The 23,546-nt window shown below is 39.5% G+C and overlaps 1 protein-coding gene across 2 annotated transcripts in view; it reads left to right on the top strand.

Moving 5' to 3' along the window:
* LOC132821898 (complement C1q and tumor necrosis factor-related protein 9-like) overlaps positions 1 to 23,546 on the top strand; it is a 71,729-nt gene that overhangs the window by 42,170 nt on the left and 6,013 nt on the right. Inside the window, exon 1 of one of the 2 annotated variants that reach the window (XM_060834825.1) lies at positions 23,101 to 23,323. The exons of the other annotated variant lie outside the window; for it this stretch is intronic. The gene's annotated coding sequence lies outside the window, so the exon portion shown is untranslated. Of the gene's footprint in view, positions 1 to 23,100; positions 23,324 to 23,546 lie in introns of those variants that run through there. 2 annotated transcript variants of the gene reach the window in all.

The following is a 23,546-nucleotide window of genomic DNA, read 5'->3' as shown; positions in this document are numbered from 1 at the left end:
AATTTCATTTTTATAGCTTAGATATTACTTTGAGATGTAAACAGATAGACAATGCCAGACTTAATTTTAAAGTCCTGCTTATGTGGATGATTATTATATACTTAATGACTTATTGTTGAATCTTATTCTTCCATAGCTTATTGTGTAAAGTATTAAAATATAGAATTATAGTGTCAATTTTATTTTTGTTGGGCCAATAATAGATTTAGAAAGGATCATATGAGTCATTATGTTAAATGCCTTGCACCACATAGAAAATGTTGTCTGCTTTTTTTAAAGTTCGGTTTCCAGGAATTAAGATAAAGAATTGCATATTTGTGCAATGAAAACAGTTCTGTATTTCATGCTTTTTCTTCTCAAAATGTTGTGCTTTCAACCATGGAAATTGAATAAGGTTTTATTTTGGAATACTCTTTCACTTTTGGTAGTTAGTGCTTTGTGTATAGTTGCAGGGACCCAAGGCAGAAGATGGGGTAGAAGTGACCTGTACAAGGAGGACAGATTGCACCTGAATTGGAAGAGGACTAATATACTGGCAGGGAGATTTGCTGGAGCTGCTTGGGAGGAGTTAAACTAGTATGGTGTGGGTGGGTGGGGGGAGGGGGCGGTTAGCATGGGGAGGTGGGACCCAGGGAGATAGTGAGGAAGGACATCAATCTGAGACTGGTACAGTTGAGAACAGAAGGGAGTCAAACAGTCAGGGCAGGCAGGGACAAGGTAGGACTAATAAATTAAACTGCATTTATTTCAATGCAAGGGGCCTAACAGGGAAGGCAGATGAACTCAGGGCATGGATAGGAATGTGGGACTGGGATATCATAGCAATTACAGAAACATGGCTCAGGAATGGGCAGGACTGGCAGCTTAATGTTCCAGGATAGAAATGCTACATGAAGGATAGAAAGGAAGGCAAGAGAGGAGGGGGAGTGGTGATTTTGATAAGGGATAGCATTACAGCTGTGCTGAGGGAGGATATTCCCGGAAATACATCCAGGGAAGTTATTTGGGTTGAACTCAGAAATAAGAAAGGGATGATAACCTTTCTGGGATTATATTATAGACCCCCTAATAGTCAGAGGGAAATTGAGAAACAAACTTGTAAGGAGATCTCAGCTATCTGTAAGAATAATAGGATAGTTATGGTAGGGGATTTTAACTTTCCAAACATAGACTGGGACTGCCATAGTGTTAAGGGTTTAGATGGAGAGTTAAGTGTGTGCAAGACAATTTTCTGATTCAGTATGTGGACTTACCTACTAGAGAAGGTGTAAAACTTGACCTACTCTTAGGAAATTAGGCAGGGCAGGTGATTGAGGTGTCAGTGGGGGAGCGCTTTGTGGCCAGCGACCATAATTCTATTAGATTTTAAATAATGATGGAAAAGGATTGACCAGATCTAAAAGTTGAATTTCTAAATTGGAGAAAGGCCAATTTTGATGGTATTAGGCAAGAACTTTCAAAAGCTGATTGGGGGCAGATGTTCACAGGTAAAGAGACAGCTGGAAAATGGGAAGCCTTCAGAAATGAGATAATGAGAATCCAGAAAAAGTACATGCCTGTAGGGTGAAAGGAAAGGCTGGTAGGTATAGGGAATGCTGGATGATGAAAGAAATTAAGGGTTTGGCTAAGAAAAAGAAGGAAGCATATGTCAGGTATAGACAGGATAGATCGAGTGAATCCTTAGAAGAGTATAAAAGAAGTAGGAGTATACTTAAGAGGGAAATCAGGAGGGCAAAAAGGGGACATGAGATAGCTTTGGCAAATAGAATTAAGGAGAATCCAAAGAGTTTCTACAAATACATTAAGGACAAAAAGGTAACTAGGGAGGGAATAGAGCCCCTCAAAGATCAGCAAGGTGGCCTTTGTGTGGAGCCGCAGAAAATGGGGGAGATACTAAATGAGTATTTTGCATCAGGATTTACTGTGGAAAAGGATATAGAAGATATAGACTGTAGGGAAATAGATTGTGACATCTTGCAAAATGTCCATATTACAGATGAGGAAGTGCTGGATGCCTTGAAACGCATAAAAGTGGATAAATTTCCAGGACCTGATCAGATGTACCCTAGAACTCTGTGAGGAGCTAGAGAAGAGATTGCTGGGCCACTTGCTGAGATATTTGTATCATTGATAGTCACAGGTGGGGTGCCAGAAGACTGCTAGTTGGCTAACGTGGTGCCACTGTTTAAGAAGGGTGGTAAGGACAAGCTAGGAAACTATGGACCAGTAAGCCTGATGTCGGTGGTGGGCAAGTTGTTGGAAGGAATCCTGAGGGACAGGATGTACATTTGGAAAGGCAAGGACTGATTAAGGATAGTCAACATAGCTTTGTGCATGGGAAATCATGTCTCACAAACTTGATTGAGTTTTTTTGAAGAAGTAACAAAGAGGATTGATGAGGGCAGAGTGGTAGGTGTGATCTATATGGATGAAAATGTGTTGCTGGTTAAAGCACAGCAGGTTAGGCAGCATCCAAGGAAGAGGAAATTTGACGTTTTGGGCATAAGCCCTTCATCAGGAATGAGGAGAGTGTGCCAAGCAGGCTAAGATAAAAGGTAGGGAGGAGGGACTTGGGGGAGGGGCGATGGAGATGTGATAGGACCTCCTTCCACCTATCACATCTCCATTGCCCCTCCCCCAAGTCCCTCCTCCCTACCTTTTATCTTAGCCTGCTTGGCACACTCTCCTCATTCCTGATGAAGGGCTTATGCCCGAAACGTCGAATTTCCTATTCCTTGGATGCTGCCTAACCTGCTGTGCTTTAACCAGCAACACATTTTCAACTGTGATCTCCAGCATCTGCAGACCTCATTTTTTACCTGTGATCTATATGGACTTCAGCAAGGCGTTTGACAAGGTTCCCCATGGGACACTGATTAGCAAGGTTAGATCTCACGGAATACAGGGAGAACTATCTATTTGGATACAGAACTGGCTCAAGGTAGAAGACAGAGGGTGGTGGTGGAGGGTTGTTTTTCAGACTGGAGGCCTGTGACCAGTGGAGTGCCAGAAGGATCGGTGCTGAGTCCTCTACTTTTGTTATTTACATAAATGATTTGGATGCGAGCATAGAGGTACAGTTAGTAGGTTTGCAGATGACACTAAAATTGGAGATGTAGTGGACAGTGAAGAGAGTTACCACAGACCACAAAAGGACCTTGACCAGATGGGCTAATGGGCTGAGAAGTGGCAGATGGAGTTTAATTCAGATAAGTGCGAGGTGCTGCATTTTGGGAAAGCAAATCTTAGCAGGACTTATATACTTAATGATAAGGCCCTAGGGAGTATTGCTGAACAAAAAGACCTTGGAGTACAGGTTCATAGCTCCTTGAAAGTGGAGTTATAGATAGATAGATAGGATATTGAAGAAGGCATCTGGTATGCTTTCCTTTATTGATCAGAGTATTGAGTACAGGAGTTATTGTGGCTGTACAGGACATTGATTAGACCACTGTTGGAATATTGCATATAATTCTGATCTCCTTCCTATCCAAAAGATAGGTTCAGAAAAGATTTACAAGGATGTTGGCAGTGTTGGTGGATTTGAGCTATGGGGAGAGGCTCAACAAGCTGGCGCTGTTTTCCCTGGCGTGTCGGAGGCTGAGGGGTGACCTTATAGAGGTTAAAAAATTATCAGGGGCATGGATAGGATAAATAGACAAAGTCTTTTCCCTGGTGTCGGGGAGTCCAGAACTAGAGGCATAGATTTAGGGTGAGAGGGAAAAGTATAAAAGAGACTACGGGGCAACTTTTTCACACAGAGAGTGGTGCGTGTATGGAATGAGCTGCCAGAGGATGTGGTGGAGGCTGGTACAATTGCAACATTTAAGAGGCATTTGGATGGGTATATGAATAGGAAGGGTTTGGAGGGATATGGGCCACGTGATGGCAGGTGGGACTAGATTGGGTTGGGATATCTGGTCAGCATGGATGGGTTGGACTGAAGGGTCTGTTTCCATGCTGTATGACTCTATGACTCTATGAATATCCAATTGAGAATCCTCTGTGTTGTCACCAGTCACACAGTCTCGTTTTGCTTTCCTTCCTGTCAAAATACCTTTTGAGCATATTGACACACTCTGAGATTTCTTTCTGTCTGGAATCCTTATCAAATAGTTCACCTCGCTCAAACTGCTTTCAACTTGATAAAGTCCACTAAACCTTGCTTTTAAAGGTTCACCTATCATTGGAAGTAACACTCACACCTTATCTCTGATAGCAAAATTGCATGCTTTTGATTTATTGTCTGCTTCCTGTTTCATTGTATGCTGTGATACTTCTAAATGCTGTCTAGCCAACTCCCCCACTCTATTTAGACATTTCAGAAACTCTGACACACAATCCAAATATGTGGTCTCTGAATTCTGACTCACCAATTTTAATGGTCTTCTCACTTCATACCCAAAATCTAATTCAAATGGATTGAATTTAGTTGATTCATTTGTTGTATCTCTGATTGCAAAAAGTACAAATGGAATTCCTTTATCCCAATCATCTGGATAGCCTTGACTATAAGCCCTTCACATGGTCTTTAATGTCTGATGCCACCTTTATAGTGCTCTCAGCAATTCTTGATGGTATAGATTTGAATTGTTTCATTCCTAAGCTGCCCATAACTTCCTTGAATAATTCTGATGTGAAGTTTAACCCTTGACCTGATTGGATTTCTGTGTGTATTCTGTATCTACTGAAAAATTTGAGTAACTTCTCTACAATCCCTTTAGCTGTGATATTGCAGAATGGAATGACCTCTGGAAATCTAGTGGACACATCCAGTATTGTTAACAATTACTGATTCCCACTTTTTATTTTAGGTAGGAGTCCTACGCAATCAATTAAGGCTCTTGGAAAAAAAGTTCCTCAAATGCAGGAATATTTATTAAAGGTGTGGGTTTTATTACTGCCTGTGATCTGACATGCATGACACTTCTGGCAAAATTCAACTACATCCTTGTGCAATCCTGGCCAGTAAAAATGTTTCTGTATTTTAGCTTGAGTTTTTCTTACCCCTAAATGACCTCCTACTGGTAGTTCATGTGCTATCCAAAATACCTCCTTTCTATAAACCCCTGGTAATACGACTTGATGAACGTCTGCCTATTTGTCATCTGCCTGAATATGTGATGGTCTCTATTTCCTCATTAAGACATAATTTTTAAGGTAGTAGCACTCAGGGATACATTCAAATTCTCCCTCTATGCTTTTTGATACAATTGCTTTCGTTTTTCATCTTTCTGCTATGAGTCAGTTAATTTCTATGAGCTAAAGAGGTGTACTTTGTCATCCATCTGCCCCCGGTTTGTCTCAACCATTTGATCAAACAGGGTCTCTGATAACTCTACTTCAACTTTCTCAACTGTACTCTTTGATCTCTTGTTTCAACTGGTGATTTTGTGATCTCATTACCACACAGTCAGGAAAAATCCGATGATATGCTTCCTTGCTTCCTCTAATACCTTAGTTGCCTGATTATCCACTGGCTTGTCAACCACAGTAGCCAGCATTCTTACCTGTGAACCAGCTACATCATTAGCAAAGACAAATTGTATTCCTGGAGCTGAGAGTTTGTCCAGTATTCCTACCACGATTTCTCCACTCTTCACTGGACACTCCAATCTCATTTTGCATAATTGTGTACTTCTTGTCTCACTGTGAATTCCCGTTACTAATACCTTTTCTGACAATATTCCTTCAGAGGTATATATTTCCTTATCTTTCAACATGAAAAAATTGAGAGGAACCTGTATCTCTTAATACTGTAATCTCTTTACCTGCTGCTCCTGGCCTATGTGAGTAAATCTCACCTTCTCAAGTATATGGTTTCAGAAGATCTGGCACTTCCTCCTCAACCAACTTCGAACCAGCTTATACATTCTAGAGTAGCTTTTTAGCCTCCACTGTGCTTTCTGTTACCACTCCAACAAAAATTCACTAGTTTAACCTGTTTTCCTACATCTGGCTTCCCAGTGCTTTTTCTAACCCATCAACTCTGTGGGTTCATGTGACCTACTTTATTGAGTGAAATCACCAGAACTTTTTAACTTCTTTCTGCTCCAAGGATTTCCTTTTTACCCTGTGGTAAGTTATCCTTATGATCTTCACTGAGATCTACTTTTCTGTTACCATGTAAGAAATTCTATTTTCTTCAATTTTTAATCCCTCATTGATTGAAATTGATGTTGGAAGCCAAACTTTGATTTATGGACCAACTCATAATCATCAGCCATTTCAGCTGCTAATCTTGCCATTTTAACTCTCTGCTTTTCCACATGAGTTCTCACTACTCCAGGAAGCGAATGTTTGAACTTCTCCAAAATAATTTCTCTAAGACCATCATAGGTTTGCTCTATTTTTGATGCCCTTATCCTCCTGTCAAGATTACTTTTGTGTGATCCTTTCAAACTCAATATAGGTTTGACCAGGGTCCCTCCTTAGATTCCTGGAATGCTGTCTGTAGGCTTCTGGCACAAACTCATATGCACTTAAAATAGCTTTCTTCACCTCCTCATATGCCCCAGATATCTCCTCTGATTGTGATGCAAATACCTCACTAGCTCTACCTACAAGTTTTGTTTGGATCAACAAAACCACATGGTCTCTGGCCACTGCAATTGTTTAGCCACCTTGTCAAATGGGATGAAAAAGGATTCTACATCATTCTCTTTACTTAAACTTAATGCTTGAATATGTTTAAACAGATTCCCACCAGGCCTTAGATGGCCATGGGTTTGCTCAACCTCACTCTCTTCCTCACTCAGATTACCTTCAGCCTTGGGTGGCACAGTGGTTAGCACCGCTGCCTCACAGCGCCAGAGACCCCGGTTCAATTCCCGCCTCAGGCGACTGACTGTGTGGAGTTTGCACATTCTCCCTGTGTCTGTGTGGGCTTCCTCTGGGTGCTCCGGTTTCCTCCCACAGTCCAAAAACGTGCAGGTTAGGTGAATTGGCCATGCTAAATTGCCCGTAGTATTAGGTAAGGGGTAAATGTAGGGGAATGGGTGGGTTGTGGGTCGGTGTGGACTTGTTGGGCCGAAAGGCCTGCTTCCACACTGTAAGTAATCTAATCCATCCTTTCCTGTTTAAGTGCCATTTTATGAAGTTCAAACTTCCTCTCTTTCCTCCTTTCCTTTCTTTCCTTTTCTCTTCCTTCTCTCTCCTTTTCTTTTTGTTCTGCTAAAACAATTCTGTCTTTTTGTTTTGTTCTGCTAGGGCCTTCCATTCTTTTTCTCTTCCCTCAGTTTTTAATCATAATTTAATCATAATTAAAAAAGTTTCATTTCTTTTTCACTTCCTTTTTCTTTTGCCTCTAAATCAAGCTGCCTTCTTTTCAATTGAGTTTAAGCCATCTCCAAAAATTCCAATGTCTTGTTTGGCAAATTTAAATACTGAGCTATTTCTGTAATTATCTCTCCTTTTCTTATGGATGAAGGTAACTCCAACTCCAGCTTACACCCAAAACATTGACTTCAGCACCTCCTGATGCTGCCTGGTTTGCTGTGTTCTTCCACCCTCCTGCCTGTCTACCTTGGATTCCAGCACCTGCAGGTTTCTTTTTGTCTCTGACTGCCAATTCCAGCAGCTTTGCCTTGTTCGGTTTTTATAAAACCTCCAAAGTCACTTCTTCTATCCCCAGAAAACTCTTTGTGACTGGAAGAGCCACTACTACATCAAGCACTATTTAAACCAACCAAATTCAACACCCAGAACAAAAGACACTAACACCTACAATTTGCTGCCTTTGAGTCCAGCAACCCTAATTCCAAATCAGAACAATAGAACAAATCCCGCAAACAGCCCCTAGTCTGTTAAGGACCAGGATACACCCCCTCAAAACATTCTAAGAAGGTAATCCAGAACCTAACGTTTCCAATTGTTTTAAGCAGGTGTAAGTGGATATTCCAGGAGTGATGCAGTGAGTCAAATCACTCAGTTTTAAACAAAACAAAATTTATTTTTCATACAAACAAAAGAAAAGCAAATTTAGAATAACATAACTATTTGAAAACCTAACTGACATGAAACTTCAACTTAACAAAGAGCTGTTCTGGTTTCCTGAAATGTCCCATAAACACACCCCTTGAAAAAAAGGTAAATTCAAACACAGGTTCTTACAGGAGAGAGATGTCAGAGAGAGAGAGAGAGAGAGAGAGGATCAGCATTGAGCTGTTTCATTGGGTCCCCAGCTAAAAACTGGAATAAACCCTGAAGTGGGTGAATTGACAACCCCCCTTTCATTGTACAAGTATTTAAAATAAAATACCTGGAAGCCTTTTCTGCTTGTTTACTTAGGCAGCATCTGTTAGCCATTACTAAAGTAGCCAGTTCAGACATTTTGGCACTTCTGCCTTTAGGGACCCGTCTCAACAAAAAAAAAACAAGGACAGAATAACCTTATTAAGGGAGCCATATTGTCACACATTGTAATGGTGTGTTCTCTCACCCATCTCTTATGAGCCTGCAATTCAAATACACATCTCAGCATTAATTAGAATGCCAACAATAACATTTTAAATAGATTTTTCACTGTTTAGAGGCATAAATATGTACCTAAAAGATAGAAGCAGGAATAGATTATTCAATCTATCAAGCCTGCTCTGCCATTTGATAAGTTCATGGCTGATCTGATTTTGACCTTTACTTTCCGTTCTATTGCTGTATCCTTTAATTCTCTTGTCAATAAGAACCTCTTTCACTCAGCCTTGAAAATATTCAATGATCCTGCTTCTACCACTCTCTGGCAATCAGAATTTCACAGACCAATAACACTGTGAGAGAAAAAGATTCTCTTCATTTCCAAAGAGAGATTTTTTAAAACTGAATTTTCTACTCACTCCCTCAAGGGTGCAATTTAGCAAAGAGCTGTTCTGATTTCCTGTAACATTCTCATAAACACACCCCTTGCCAAAAAGGTAAATTCAAACACAGGTTCTTTCAGGAGAGAGATGTCAGAGAGAAAGAGAGAGGGAGGATCAGCCTGAGGCAGTATCACCCTGTCAAGTCTCACCAGGATCCTATATGCTCCTACAAGATCATTGCTAATTTTAAAAACTTCATACAGTCTCAACCTTCCCAAACTTTCCTTGTAAGACAACCCATTCATCCCATGAATCAGTTGGGTGAATCTTCTCAGCATTGCTTCTCATGCAATTATGTCTTTTCAGAAATAAGGACACCAAACTTTCCACAGTACTCTAGATGTGGTCTCTCCAAGGAGAACTGCAGAAAAACCCTTTTACTTATATATCCAATTTCCCTTGCAATAAATGACAACATTCTATTTGCCTTACTAATCACTTGCTGTATCTGCACATTTTATTTCGTAATTAATGTATCAGGGCACTCCAATCCCTCTGTCATTTTGCAATTATTCTTCAGTAAAATAGTATGTTGCTTTTTTTATTCTTCCCATTCAAAGTGAACAAGTTCATATTTTTTCATATTACACTTAATCTGCAAATGTTTTGCCAACTTATTTAACTCACAATATACCTTTGCAAATGTATTGTGTTCGCCTTATGAGCTACCCTCTTATCTATCTTTTTGTGATTGGCAAACTTAACAACCACAAATTTGGTCCCTTTATTTAAGTATTTTACATAAATTGCAAAAGTTAATGTCTCAGCACTAACACCTGTGCCACTTCTCTTGCTTCATTCTTGCCAACCTGAAAATGACCAACTTACCTCTATTCCTTGTTTTCTGTTAGCTAAACAATTTTCTATCCACGTGATTAGGTAAAAACAGGACTGCAGATGCTTGACATCAGAGTCTAGATTAGAGTGGTGCTGAAAAAGCACAGCAGGTCAGGTAGCATCCAAGGAGCAGGAAAATCGACGTTTCAGGCAATCTATTCCTGATGAAGGGCTTTTGCCCGAAACTTCGATTTTCCTGCTGCTCGGATGCTGCCTGACCGGCTGTGCTTTTCCAGCATCACTCTAATCTATCCACGTGATTATGCTACCCCTGCGCAGTGAGGTCTTATTTTTAAGGAAGTCTTTCAATGTGACACATTGTCAAATGCCTTCTGGAAATTGAAATGCTCCACATGTACAGTTCCCACAGAAAAACAGGAATTTCCTTCCACAAACCATATTGATCCTACCTGATTGCATCAAGATTCTCAAAATGTCGTGCCAAAATCTCTTCAATAATATATTGTGGCATTTCCCCCCATAGATTACATGCTACCTGACCTGTAGTATTCTGCTTTAACTCTCCACCCTTCATTGAAAGGTTTTACATTCAATATTTTCCAACCTGTTGGGACCTTTCCAGAGTCTAGAGAATTTTGGACAATTAAAACAAAGCATCTACTATCTTAGCAGACATGTTTTTAATGACTGGAGCGTGACAGTGTCATGTTTAATGATTGCCATTATTTTCCACCTCTTCCTCCACCTGGCCAGGCGTTTTGAAGGCCTGTAGTCCTTACTGTCTCCGACTTCTTGAAAGCATGAATTAATCATTATGTTTCAATTGTTGGCATACTTGAAGTTGGAAGGTTTGACAGAGAGGGATCTCCAAGCATTGAAACTCCGAGAGGAGAAAACCCTGAACTTGTTACCAATTTAACCAACTTCCACACCCAGCCAGAGACAGCAGGAAGCCCCTATAGAACAGAACAGCAACTGGTCAGAACAGCCTGCCTATCCATCTTGACAGAAAAGCCTGACAAAAACAGGACCCAAAAACATCATAAAAACAAAGATGGACTAATGTTGCTACAAACAGACAGAAACATGTGCAAAGCAGTGGCAGGAATGGCTGAGGGAATCAGTCTTTCAGAGAATAAAAAAGTTGTCATTTACTTAAGTGTAGAAGGAGAGGAAACTGAAACAAGAGAAGGAGAATAGTGAGTGCAATTCATCCAAACCTATAGTTATAGTGGAAGGATATTAGGAATGTGAGTGGTTCCCTTGAACTGTGAAGCGCTGCTCGTTGGATGCTGCCTGAACTGCTGTGCTCTTCCAGCACCACTAATCCAGAATCTGGTTTCCAGCATCTGCAGTCATTGTTTTTAGCTCTTTCTATAGCACTGCTGTGAGTACAGATTTCAGAATATGCATTTTACGGTGTTCCAACTGGTGACAGGTGACAGGCTGCTCCATAATGCCTGAAAGGGAGAGAAAATAAATTCACTCCTAGCTTTCAAAAGGAAACTAGATAAATCTTTGAAGAGAAAGAAATTACAGGGAAGAGCTTGTGAGTGGGACTCATTGAATTGCTTTTTGAAGGACCTGACCAGATGTCCACCTTTGATTTTGCACTGTGATTCTATTTGATTATAGATGGTGAGAAATTTAGCTTTGAGTGTTCTCACAAATTTCTTTCTCTGCATTACTGCGTGTTGATACAATTAAGTACAACTTACTTATGAAAAGCTGGTATTAGCAATGACATGAATAAACACTGACCACAAAATTCTTTGACTAATTTAGCAAAGGCATCAACCTGTTGCTTTGAATATGGTGAAAGGAATGCAGTAATAATCAAATCCAAACACTCCACTAGTGGCATCGTTAGTGTAAACATGTTGATTCAATTACCAAAATGGCTAATTCCATTCTTTTGTTTTATTAAAAGAAAAGACAAGCTGGCTTCTTTAATGAACTAAAAAAGTATATTATGAACACAACTTAGTATTAGAACAATTAGCAAGTAATGATTAACACCTAAATTATGATCCAGAATCAAAACTATATCCCTCTAATCCCACAGACACTCACAATATAAAAAAAATCAAGTCTCTGTAGAAATATGTCTTTTCATTTTAAAAACGACAAAAGGCAAAACCTATGAGATGCTCTGCTGGTATACTTTTTACGTATATGATTTCTTAATATTACCACTTATGATAAAACATTTCCTCACATTTGCTGTTCATTCTCAGGAAAATATATATCTAAACATCTAAATTTGTCCAGAAGTCTAAATAATAACCCTCAAAATTTAGTTAGTTTGATAGTTTACTTTCACTTAAAATTACTCTTCATGGAACCATACACAAATTTGTATTTTACCCTTCAAATTGATTTGTTGTATTTTTCTACTGTCCTCTAGTGGTGCATTATTATACCTTCACGAAATGTCGGCTCAAGAATCACATGATGAGTTAGGAAGCTAATGTGTTTTATCACTTGGGTTTCAGAGTTTGTTAAATTTTACAGTTCTCTATCTTAGATTAATTAAAAAGAATTGTCAAGCAAAGCAAAAATCATTTCATATTTTCATGATATTTTTCATAACGTTTGACTATTTTAATGGTGTTCAATGAAGCAGTTTATATCGTGCAATGCCCATCAATCTTAAAGGAAGCCTGTTGATAAGTTGAATATGAGGCTCAGATGTCTGAGCATATAATGCCTCTATCAACACTCACCCTGTTCCATCACTGTCCGATATATGTCTTGAAGCAATAAGGTGGCCATTTGAGATGAATATGTGATTGCAATATTTTAAAACATGAATTATATGTGATCAACCTTTAGTCTGAGCATGAGGTGAGCAATGCCAATGTCATAAATGTTGTTATTGTGAATTTAAATAAAGACTATTAATCTGTATTAGCTAACATTGAAGTCTTGGATTTTGGGTTAACAGAAGAAAAGTTAAAATTACCTGAGACAGTACAAACCAAAGTCTCTTGCTTTGAAAGTATCTGAATTCACAGGATCATACAAAGGATTGTCTGGAACTGTCTAGAAATTAGCGAAGAGGTAATTAGCTGAACATTAAAATTCATTATGCGGAATGTCTACACAACATGACCTTCCAATGTATCTGGGGAATGAGACTTCTCAATTACAGGTATTGCTGAAACAAAGACTTAAGTCTGAAAATGGTCATGCAAAGCAGAGGATTGAATCCCATCCAGCTGACAAAGAACCATAGGTGTATTCTGAGAATGGACTGTCAAAAATCTTGGCGGAAAATAGATTGTCCCCATTGTGGGCCAATAGCCAGTTTTGAAACACCGATACCTTGAGTACAAAGACATTGTAGGTTTGTGGCTTTTGTTATGGTAAACAACATCTTAAAAATTGAATAATTTTGTTTTTATTCATTTGTGCTATGTAGGTGTCACTCGTTGGACCAGCATTTAATACCTATCCCTATTTTCCCTTGAGAATATCCAGGAAATTGCTGTACCCTCAATAATGAGGTAGCAGAAGGACAAGAAAAACCTATTAAACCTTATTCATATAGTCGAGGGATGACCATATAAGTGCCTTGCAAATGCTGCCCATGATAGACAAAGATGTTATCTTTAGGCTTTAATTAGTTTAGGAAGACTTAAACTAACTTAGCAAGGGAACCAGAAGCAGAAAGTGATATTATAGAAGAAAAACAAGATTATCAAAGAGTTGTGAGACAGATAGTACCAGAATAAGTCAGAGTAAGGTGTTAGATGAGTCCAAGTAAGCAGGCATTAGCCTGTTTGGATCAGAGTGCTGGCTGCAGGTTGATGAGATAACTAACTATTCCACCATATGGAAGCTCTTCTGTGGAGATGCAGTGGTGGCAGAGACAGCATTGTCAAAGGAATTTACTCTCTTCTCAGCAAAGAACATGAGCCGAAATGGCCGTGTCGCTTGCCCCACGTCAGTATTCAGGACATCTGCTCAGGGCTGGAGAGCAACTTGCAGTGAAAGGGACAGGGTCCAATCGATGTGGTCGATGTTGATACCAACAACATAAGCCAGACAAAGAAATTGGTTCTGCATTGTTAGTGTGAGGACCTAGGCACCATAGCAAGCAGCAGAATTTCAAAAGTCATTATCCCTGGATTAACATATCTGCCACGTGAAAATTGGCATAGGGCAAATCAGACTGATTAGATGAATGCATGGTTCAAAGACTAGTGTGAGAGAAGGGCGTTCTGGTTTACAAAACGTGGCATTAGTATTGATCTTTATGCCATAACTGTCTACAGGAATAGTGCCAAAAGACTGAAGGATAGCAAATGTTGTCCCCTTTTTCAAGATGGGAGTACAGACAACCCTGATAATTATAGACCAGTGAGCCTTACTTCGGTTGTGCATAAAGTGTTGGAAAAGCTTCTAAGAGATGGAATTTATAATCATCTAAGAGAGGAATAAGTTAATTAGAGATACTCAACATGGTTTTGTAAAGGGTAGGTCATATCTCACAAACCTTACTGAGTTCTTTAAGATGATGACCAAACAGGTGGGTGAGAATAAAGCAGTTGATGTGGTGTATATGGGTTTCAGTCAGGCATTTGATAAGATTCCCCATGATAGGCTATTGCACAAAAAATGGAGGCATGGGATTGAGTGTGATTTAGCAGTTTGGATCAGTAATTGGTTAGCTGAAAGAAGACAGAGAGTGGTGGTTAATGGGAAATGTTCATCCTGAGGTTCAGTTACTAGTGGTGTACTGCAAGGATCTGTTTTGAGTCATTTTTATAAATGACCTAGAGGAGGGTGTAGAAAGATGGGTTAGTAAAATTATGGTGACATTAAGGTCAGTGGAGTTGTAGATAGTGGCTGAAGGTTGTTGTAGGTTACAGAGGGACATAGATAAGTTGCAGAGCTGGGCTGAGAAGTGGCAAATGGAATTTAATGCGGAAAAGTGTGAGATGATTCACTTTGGAAGGAGCAACAAGAATATAGAGTACTGGGCTAATGGCAGGATTCTGGGTAGTGTAGATGAGCAGAGAGAACTCGGTGTCCACGTACATGGATCCCTGAAATTTGACACCCAGGTTGATAGGATTGTTAAGAAGGCATACAGCGTGTTAGCTTTTATTGGTAGAGAGATTGAGTTTCAGAGCCACAAGGTCATGCTACAGCTGTACAAAATTCTGGCGTGGCCGCACTTGGAGTTCTGCGTACAGTTTCTGGTTACCACATTACAGGAAGGATGTGGAAGCTTTGGAAAGGCTTCGGAGGCGATTTACTAAATGTTGCATGGTATGAAGGGAAGGTGTTATGACGAAAGGCTGTAAGACCTGAGACTGTTCTCATTCGAGAGAAGAAGGTTGAGAGGTGACTTAGTTAGACATATACGATAAGCAGAGGGTTAGGTAGGGTGGACAGTGAGAGGCGTTTTCCTTAGGTGGTGCTGGCTAGCATGAGGGGTCATAACTTTTAATTGAAGGGTGATAGATATAGGAGAGATGTCAGAAGTAGTTTCTTTACTCAGAGTAGTAGGGGCATGGAATGCACTGTCTGTAACAGTAGTAGACTCGTCAACTTTAAGGGCGTTTAAATGGTCATTGGATAAACATATGGATGAAAATGGAATAGTGTCAGAGAGATAGACTTCAGATTGGTTCCACAGGTCGGTGGAACACTGAGGGCTGAAGGACCTGTTCTGTGCTGTTACGTTCTATGTTCTATTGGGGAAATTAGGGTCAGTACAATTGGGATGGTCTGTACCTTCATCATGCTAAGGTCAGTGCTCTTGTGAGCCACACAACAGGGAAAAAGAGAGGATTTAAAATGAAGTGGCTGAGATAAAGGATTAAGTTTAGAAGACATGGTGAATTAAGGAGAAAGGGATAAAATGAAAAGTATTATTAAGGAAAAATGGATAAACGTACTGGGCAGGAGGGTTGCAGAATACAAATCTAATTGTAAATCATATGATAAGTCCAGTGGTTACAGAAGTAATAAAAAGATACAACAAAAGACTCTGGGCTGAATTTTATCAAACATCAGCTTGTTGTTACTTACAGGGAATTTCACAGAGCGTTTTTCTCGGTGAGATGCAGTGAGTTATCTCACAGATTTTTAGGCATTTCACCTGATTATATACACACCACACCTCCGTGCCACCACATTTGTGCGAATGTGCCCTCACCAACAGTGGAGTTACTCCCACTTCTGAAACCTTCTGAGAGTCATGTCACCTACATCATATTTAAAGCCTAACTGTGCACCAGGCCAAATGAAGGGAATTGAGAAAAGACAACTTCTGAAGGCACATAGGTGACACAGTACCATAGAAATGATACAGCATCGAAAGAGGCCATTTGGTCCACTCTGTCCATGCCAACCCAAAAGACACCCAATGCCCTTCCTAATCCCATCTTCCTGCACGTAGCCCATAGCCTTGCAGTTTACAGCACCTATGGTGCTGATCTAGAGATCTTCAAAGAGTTTAGGGTCTCTGCCTCCACCAACTCAGGCAGTGAATTCAGGACACCACAACCCCACCTCCGCAATTCTGCATAAAAATGTTTTTCCGCACATCTCCTCTTATTCCTCTTAGCATGAATCCATGACCCATGGTTTTTCTTTCAACTCTCTGTGAAGGGAAACAGGTTCCTCCTGTCTACTCTATTTCTATCCCTCACAATTTTGTACATCTCAATCCTGTCGGCCCTTAGCCTTCTCTGTTCCAAGGAAAACCAATGCAACCTTTCCAACCTCTTCAAGTAACTTCAATACTCCAGCCCCGGCAATGTTCTAATAAAACCTTCTCTTCATTCTCTCCAGATAAATTACATTCTTCCTTCAGGGTTGGAGCTACAGGGAGAGGCTGAATAGATTGGGGCTATTTTCCCTGGACTATCGGAGGCTGAGGGGTGACTTTGTACAGGTTTTTAAATCATAAGGGTCATGGATAGGGGAAATAGACAAGGTATTTTCCTTAGGATGGGAGAGTCCAGAACTCATTGGTAGAGGATAAATTTAAAAGGGACATAAGGGACAACTTTTTCAAGCAGAGGGTGGCGCATGTATAGAATGAGCTGCCAGAGGAAGTGTTGGAGGCTGGTATAATTGAAACAGTTAAAATGCATCTGGATGGTATTTGAATAGGAGGGGTTTAGGGGGATATGGACCAAGTGCTGGCAAGTGGGACTAGATTAGATTGGGATATCTGGTCAGCATGGATGTGTTGGACCAAAAGGTCTTTTACCGTGCTGTACAACTCTGTGACTCTATGACTCTACACTATCCACTACACGGCCAATTTTTGCATCATCTGCAAATTTCCCAATTGTGCCTCCCACATTCAAGTCCACAACGTTAATATAGAAAACAAACTGCAGCAGTCCCAACACTGACACATATGGATCACCATTTTAAACAGCTTTCCATTCACAAATTCAGCCATTAACCATCAATCTTTGTTTCCTGCTACTAAGTCAATTTTGGATATAATTTGACAAATTACCCTGTATCTCATGGGCTGTTACTTTTTTGACTAGTCTGCTATGCAGAACCTTCTCAAATGCCTTAAGAAAATCCATGTCGACAATATCAACTGCTCTACCCTCATCGATTTTCCTTGTCACTTCCTCAAAGAATTCAGTCAAATTTGTAAGGCATGACCTTCCTTTAAAAAAATCATGCTGCCTGTCCCAGACTAGTCTTTCTAAGTGACAATTTATCTAATCTCTCAGGATTGATTCTAACAATTTGCCTACAACTAAAGTAAGTCTATCTGGCTGATAATTATGTAGTATTTCCTTTGTGTTGTTTTTAAGCAATGGAACCACATTTGCATTCCTCCAATCCTCTGCCACCTCTCCTATGTCTAGTGAAGATTGTAAAATAATCCTCAGAGCATCTGTTCTTTCTTCTCTGACTTCTTTCAATATCCTAGGGAACAATCCATTTGGACCTGGTGACTTATCCACTTTAAAGGATTGCAACAGGTGACACTACATTGCAAATAGAAGCACACAGTTTTAAATACATCATTGTCTCTCTGATCGACTGAGTTTGTAACTGTATCTGCAAGATGCAAAGGTTACCTTCAAATCACTCAGACTATTGTTCCTTAACACTATATCATGTTACATTCTTGTCTAAGGGGTTGCTAATGTTTCCATAACACCCAGCATAATACAACATTTTGATATTATTGAATGTGGGAGCATCATATGTTGGAAACAGTTCAAATAGAACAAAAGATTAGCTTTTATTGGTGAACAGAAAATGTGAAAAAAAAAACAAGAAACAAGCTTGGATTCGTTTCTGGGAATAAACAGTAACTTTGTGACTTTCAGCAACAACAAATTTATGCTCAATTAATGATGACTACATAAAGATCACATTGATTGGAACTGGGTGTCAATTACGTCCTGTCTGGCTTATTGCAGCTGATGGTGTACAAATCTGTCATTTGAAGTAATGTTCCTCCTGTGCAATTTGCCTACCACCGAAATAAGACTATCTGGCTGATAATTATGTGGTATTTCCTTTGTATTGTTTTTAAACAATGGAACCACATTTGCATTCCTCCATCTCCCTCTTTGGAAGACTGTGGCTGTTGTCAGTTCCTCAACATCTATCTCACCCCCTCTTTGCTTGTTGCAGTTGTGCAGGATGTCATGCAAGTATCATGCAGTACACTGTCTGGGGTGTGCTGCAAGGCCCCCTCTCCCCTCGATCAAACCAAACATTAGAACCTTCATTTTCAAGAGACCAGTCTGCTCCATTATGTCCCCATGTGAATGGGCTGCATCATTTCTATACTTGTCCACAGTTAGGTGATTAATTAATAGTGTAATCGGTCACAGAGTGTAACCATTATCTTCTAATAATCATTCAACTAGTGCACCAATTCTTTGAAATTAAGCAGGAACAGACTTTTCAGGGATACAGGCATCATGGCAACTTCCAGTGTAATTGACGGAGACTTTACAATGCCATGAGTATAGTTTATAGCATCTAGCACATGGGAAAAATCTGCCATGTTTGGAAAGTTTACAGTTCAGGCTGCAGCATGTACACCTTCACATAGGAACAAGATAAAGTGGGGGTGTTCTGGCACAATTTGTATTGGTAACAGCCTTAACATCAGAGGTGAGATAGCTATGAAAAAGCTGAGAGTACCTGAGTTTGCACTTACTATGGTGGAGTAGAGCAGGTCATTAATCATCCCTTGTGACACTGCTGGCCATTTCCCTGCACCTTGGAGACAAAACTGACTTGGAGACTGAACTGACCAGGAGATTGGGCTACTAGGACCTAGAGTTCTGGCCTCCTGTATGAGTCCTCTGGAAAAAGGGGACAACTAATTTATACTCAATTAATGACTGCATAAAGATCACATCGATTGAAACCGGGATGTCAATTATGTCCAGTCTGGCTTGTTGCACCTGACGATGTACATACCTGTCATTTGTAGTAATGTTCCTCCTGTGCAATGTTTTCATCACCCTCTTCGGAAGACTGCAGCTGCTGTCAGTGCATCAACTTCTATCTCACCTCCAAGAGGTTCCTGTTGGAAAATAATGGTGCTATTTTTCCCTTCTCAGACATCTTCTGACTGAATGTCGATTGGTGAGAATGGCAGTTTCGGAATGCCAGTGCTTGTCTGGGTCATTTAAATATGGCATAATCATAGGGGAGACTGGTCTTCTTGTGGTATCCAGTGTGGCAACTTTTTTTCTGGGATTATGAAAAGATAGGGCTACAATTGGACAAGAGGGATGTCACACTGGTAGAGTAGGTACTTAATGAAGCTTGGAGAAATACAACAAGAGATGTCATCAGACCTTGAGGTGAAACATCCTCCAAGAAACTTGACACAAATGACGTAGCAAAAAAATGTCAGATTCAGCCCCAAGTCTTTAAACATTTTTATAAAGTTTTAAATAAGTTATGTTAAGCAAGAGAGTGAAGGCTCAGCAGATGTAGGCCGGAATGTGGATTTAGGATTAAGTCAGATCTGTCATGATATTATAGAATGGTGAAGTCAGCTCAAGCTCCTACTGATTTTCATGTATTCATATTTTGACAGTAATTGATAGCGGATGTACCGAAAATGTGATAATTATTTCTTTTTTCTTGAGTACCATTACTTCATTTTCTAGAATTAACAGTTATTTTTATTTACATAGTAAGATTTTCCTTTTAGCAAGTATATAGTTTCTCATTTTTTCAAAATATTATGTAAATCAGGTTATAAAACAGAAGACTATGACACAAGACATATTTTCATCAGCTTGAGAAATAAAATGTTGCCTGTTATATCATCATAATCAATGACCTACTGAAAAAATTTAATTCTTAAGAATATGTATATTACAAAGCAGCTGTAAAAACAAATTCTTACTTTTTAGCTGATTGTGAACAGTCAGTAAATTCTTATCGGTGAATCTAAAATGTGTTAATCCTTCTAGGAAGTGAGCTTTTTTGTTTAAAACTTTTAAATTCCTAATCAGCCTCTGAAAGTACTCTTCGCTGCATGTGTTGTCTCCTCTAAAATGGTTTAAGGGACAATAATTCATTGTTCCTTTGCAGTTGAAAGGAACCAGTCAATTGCATAATTTCTGTTCTCCCATTTCATGCCATGAAGTTCTTTGTTCAACCCTCCAATATGCACCATTTGGCATTAATAACATGTTTACCCATCTTTACATGATTACTTCGGAGATCCAAAATAACTCAATTTTTCAAATGACTCTGAAAGAACAAATTACTAATAGGATTTGGCTTTTTGCATCTTTAACTTGAATGTGAACCAATTGAAATGATACATAAATCAAAGAGTGAATGCTGCTTCAAATAATAAGACTTTTAAAATTGTCGATACAAAAAAAGTTATGTCTTACAGGACCACAAACCCCCAAATCACTCTCTTATAGAGTAGTTGCACAGTTCCACAATATACTGTTCTTTATTCATGCAGGGTAGGAATGTTATCTTACACCAATTTTCAGCTTTGAGTTTATGAATATCATCAACAAAACAATATTCTTTGAATCCTGGCTGTTTCGGGTCATGATAGTCATGTTGTTGTAGATTTGCAGAGTTTCTTTTTAGCTGACCAATCAATAACACCCAGTTCATAGAGTGGCCAATTCATGGAAAGTGGTGAGCTCTTTGGCTTTTTGAGCTATTCCGAAAGCTTTTCTGGTTCTAACTAGTTTGCTTAATGTCTCCAAGAACTCCTACATCTTTTTCCTGACCTCTTCTTAAGAATGATTTATCTTTTTCTCTTTAGAAAATGTTCTGTGTGCCTTGTTTTGTCTCCGCTATTCCTTTGCTTCTGCATCTATGCTTTTCACTTCTAGCCCCTCTGCTTGTAGCTGCCTTTCAACTGTAATATCTTTGTGTCTAGGCACAGGGGGACTGTATCTTAACTTCCTTCCTGTTGATGTTCCGATCAGATTGTTTGCCAGTCCCATAGACCAATATTTCTTATTCTCCAAGAAAGATACAAATCATCCTTTACAATTGATGCAAACTCTAAAATGTGCTTTCCAAACATTCATAAAAATAATTAGACACCACTGGAATTTTAAACAAGTTACACATTTTCTTTAATGTATCACTTCCAGGTCAAATGTCATCAAAGCATGTTTGTTTTTGCGTCTGTAACAATATCAGTAATTCTTTTTGAAACATCACACAAGAGAAAGCCATCTAACCTGCCATAAGGTCATTGAGGTGTATAGCACGGAAACAGATCCTTTGGTCCAACTCATCCATGCCTACCAGATATCCCAACCCAATCTAATCCCACTTGCCAGTACACAGCCCATATCCCTCCAAACCCTTCCTATTCATATATCCATACAGATGCCTTTTAAATGTTGCAATTGTACCAGCCTCCACCACTTCCTCTAGCAGCTCATTCCACACATGCACCACACTCTGCGTAAAAAAGTTGCCCCTTAGGTCTCTTTTATATCTTTCCCCTCTCACCTTAAATCTATGCCTTCTAGTTCTGGACTCCCCCACCCCAAAGAAAATACCTTGTCTATTTCCCCTATCCATGCCTTTCATGATTTTATAAACTTCTAAAAGATCTCCCTATCGCTCAAAACCTTCAACCCTGGCAATATCCTTGTAAATCGTTTCTGAACCCTTTCAAGTTTCACAACATCATTCCGATAGGAAAGAGACCAGAATTGCACACAATATTCCATCAGTGGCCTAATCAACGTCCTGTACAACAGCAACATGACCTCCCTACTCATGTACTCAATACTCTGACCAATAAAGGAAAGCACACCAAATGCCTTCTTCACTATCCTATCTACCTGCAACTCCACTTTCCATGCAGTGAAGAAGTGATTTTTTTTTCAGTTTTACAGGGTCTTAATTGAATCTCATTTGTAATAATGAATTCAGTGTGGGCACTAAATCTCAGGCATGGAATGGATACCATATATTGTACCATTACCAGGGTTTAAAGTTTGAAATTATGAGGACAAATTCCCCAATCCGATTTGTATTCCTTTCAGTTTAGTAGGTTTGAGTGATTAAGATTAAAGCCATTGATAAGATAGATACCCAAACTCTATTTCTTCTTGATTGGAATCAAATTCAAGAGGGGCTGTTCTTACAATTAGAGCTAACTCCTTTCGGAGTAAAATCAGAGAACACTTTTTAGAGTAAACTTTATTCCTGATCCTCAAGGCATGTGTCTGGCAGCAAGTGATAAACTTTATCACTTTTGATATTAATGGAAATGTTTGCTATTTAATGCTATTTCAGTTTCTTATTTGCTAATATTAGATGAATTTTAAAAACATTTAAATACTTTTCTCTGCTACCCAAGACACCTGGTCCATGCTTTCCTGTCTCTAGCCACGCAGAATGCACATTAAAATAATTTAAACCATGCTCTGTCTGATTTCTCACTCTACGCCTTTTTAAAAATATGTATTTGTAAGACTCAATAAATACTGAAGTGTAACTCTAAAATATGATGTTTTTTCAGTTTCAGATTCAGTTTGCTTTTCAATTGTTGGCCATTATCACCACTGGCCCTTGGTATTTGTTTACAAGCCCACTCATAGTTGACCCATATCATTAAATAAGTTTTGCTCACTCCTCTCAAATGGTGCTCATCTTTCTCATAGCCTATAGACCATCACTTCAGCTTCTGACCATATATCGTCTTGCTCACTGAGACTGCCTAATGCCACCACTGAAACACTGCCCATCTGTACAAATATGTGGAAGGGCAGGTTGTGAGAGAGATAAAAGCAGTTCACACAGAAGTATTGAAAATGTGAAGTTGTTTTGGAAGGGAGAACAAAAGAACAGATTATTATTGAAATGGAGAAAAACAGCAGAAAACTGGAACACATAGGGACTTGTCAGTACATGTGAAAGAAACACAGAAAGCCAGCACACAGGTGCAGCAGTTAATCAGCAAGACTATAGGAATGCTGGCCCTGATTTGAAGGGGGTTGGAGTAGAAGAGTAGAGAAGTCTTAATGCAACTATACAAGGTGCTGGTGAGACCACATCTGGAGTACTGTGAGCAGCTTTGGCCCTCTTATTTATGGAAAGATCTCATTTCATCAGAAGCAATTCAGAGAAGTTCGCTTGGATGATCAGCAAAATGTCTGCCCTCCCTTGACTGAGGACTGACCAACAGTAAGGTAAGGCATTGATTCTGTGAGCATGTAATTGGATACTGTGTGAGTGAGCCCTAAGACAGCAAATAAACAGCACTAAAGATTAGCCTGATCCAATCTGTAAGTTGTATCATTGTCCCTGTGTTGTGTCTCTTAAGCAGCTATTCAATACTTATTGTCATTCAATGCAGGTGTCTAATTCTGAAGGTTCTTGCAATTGGATTGTAGAGGTGCCACAAGGATTCTG

The sequence above is a fragment of the Hemiscyllium ocellatum genome, chromosome 13 (assembly GCF_020745735.1).
Source record: "Hemiscyllium ocellatum isolate sHemOce1 chromosome 13, sHemOce1.pat.X.cur, whole genome shotgun sequence".
Lineage (NCBI taxonomy): Eukaryota > Metazoa > Chordata > Chondrichthyes > Orectolobiformes > Hemiscylliidae > Hemiscyllium > Hemiscyllium ocellatum.
Note: the sequence above shows the minus strand (reverse complement) of the source record. Positions and strands in the feature narration are given on the sequence as shown.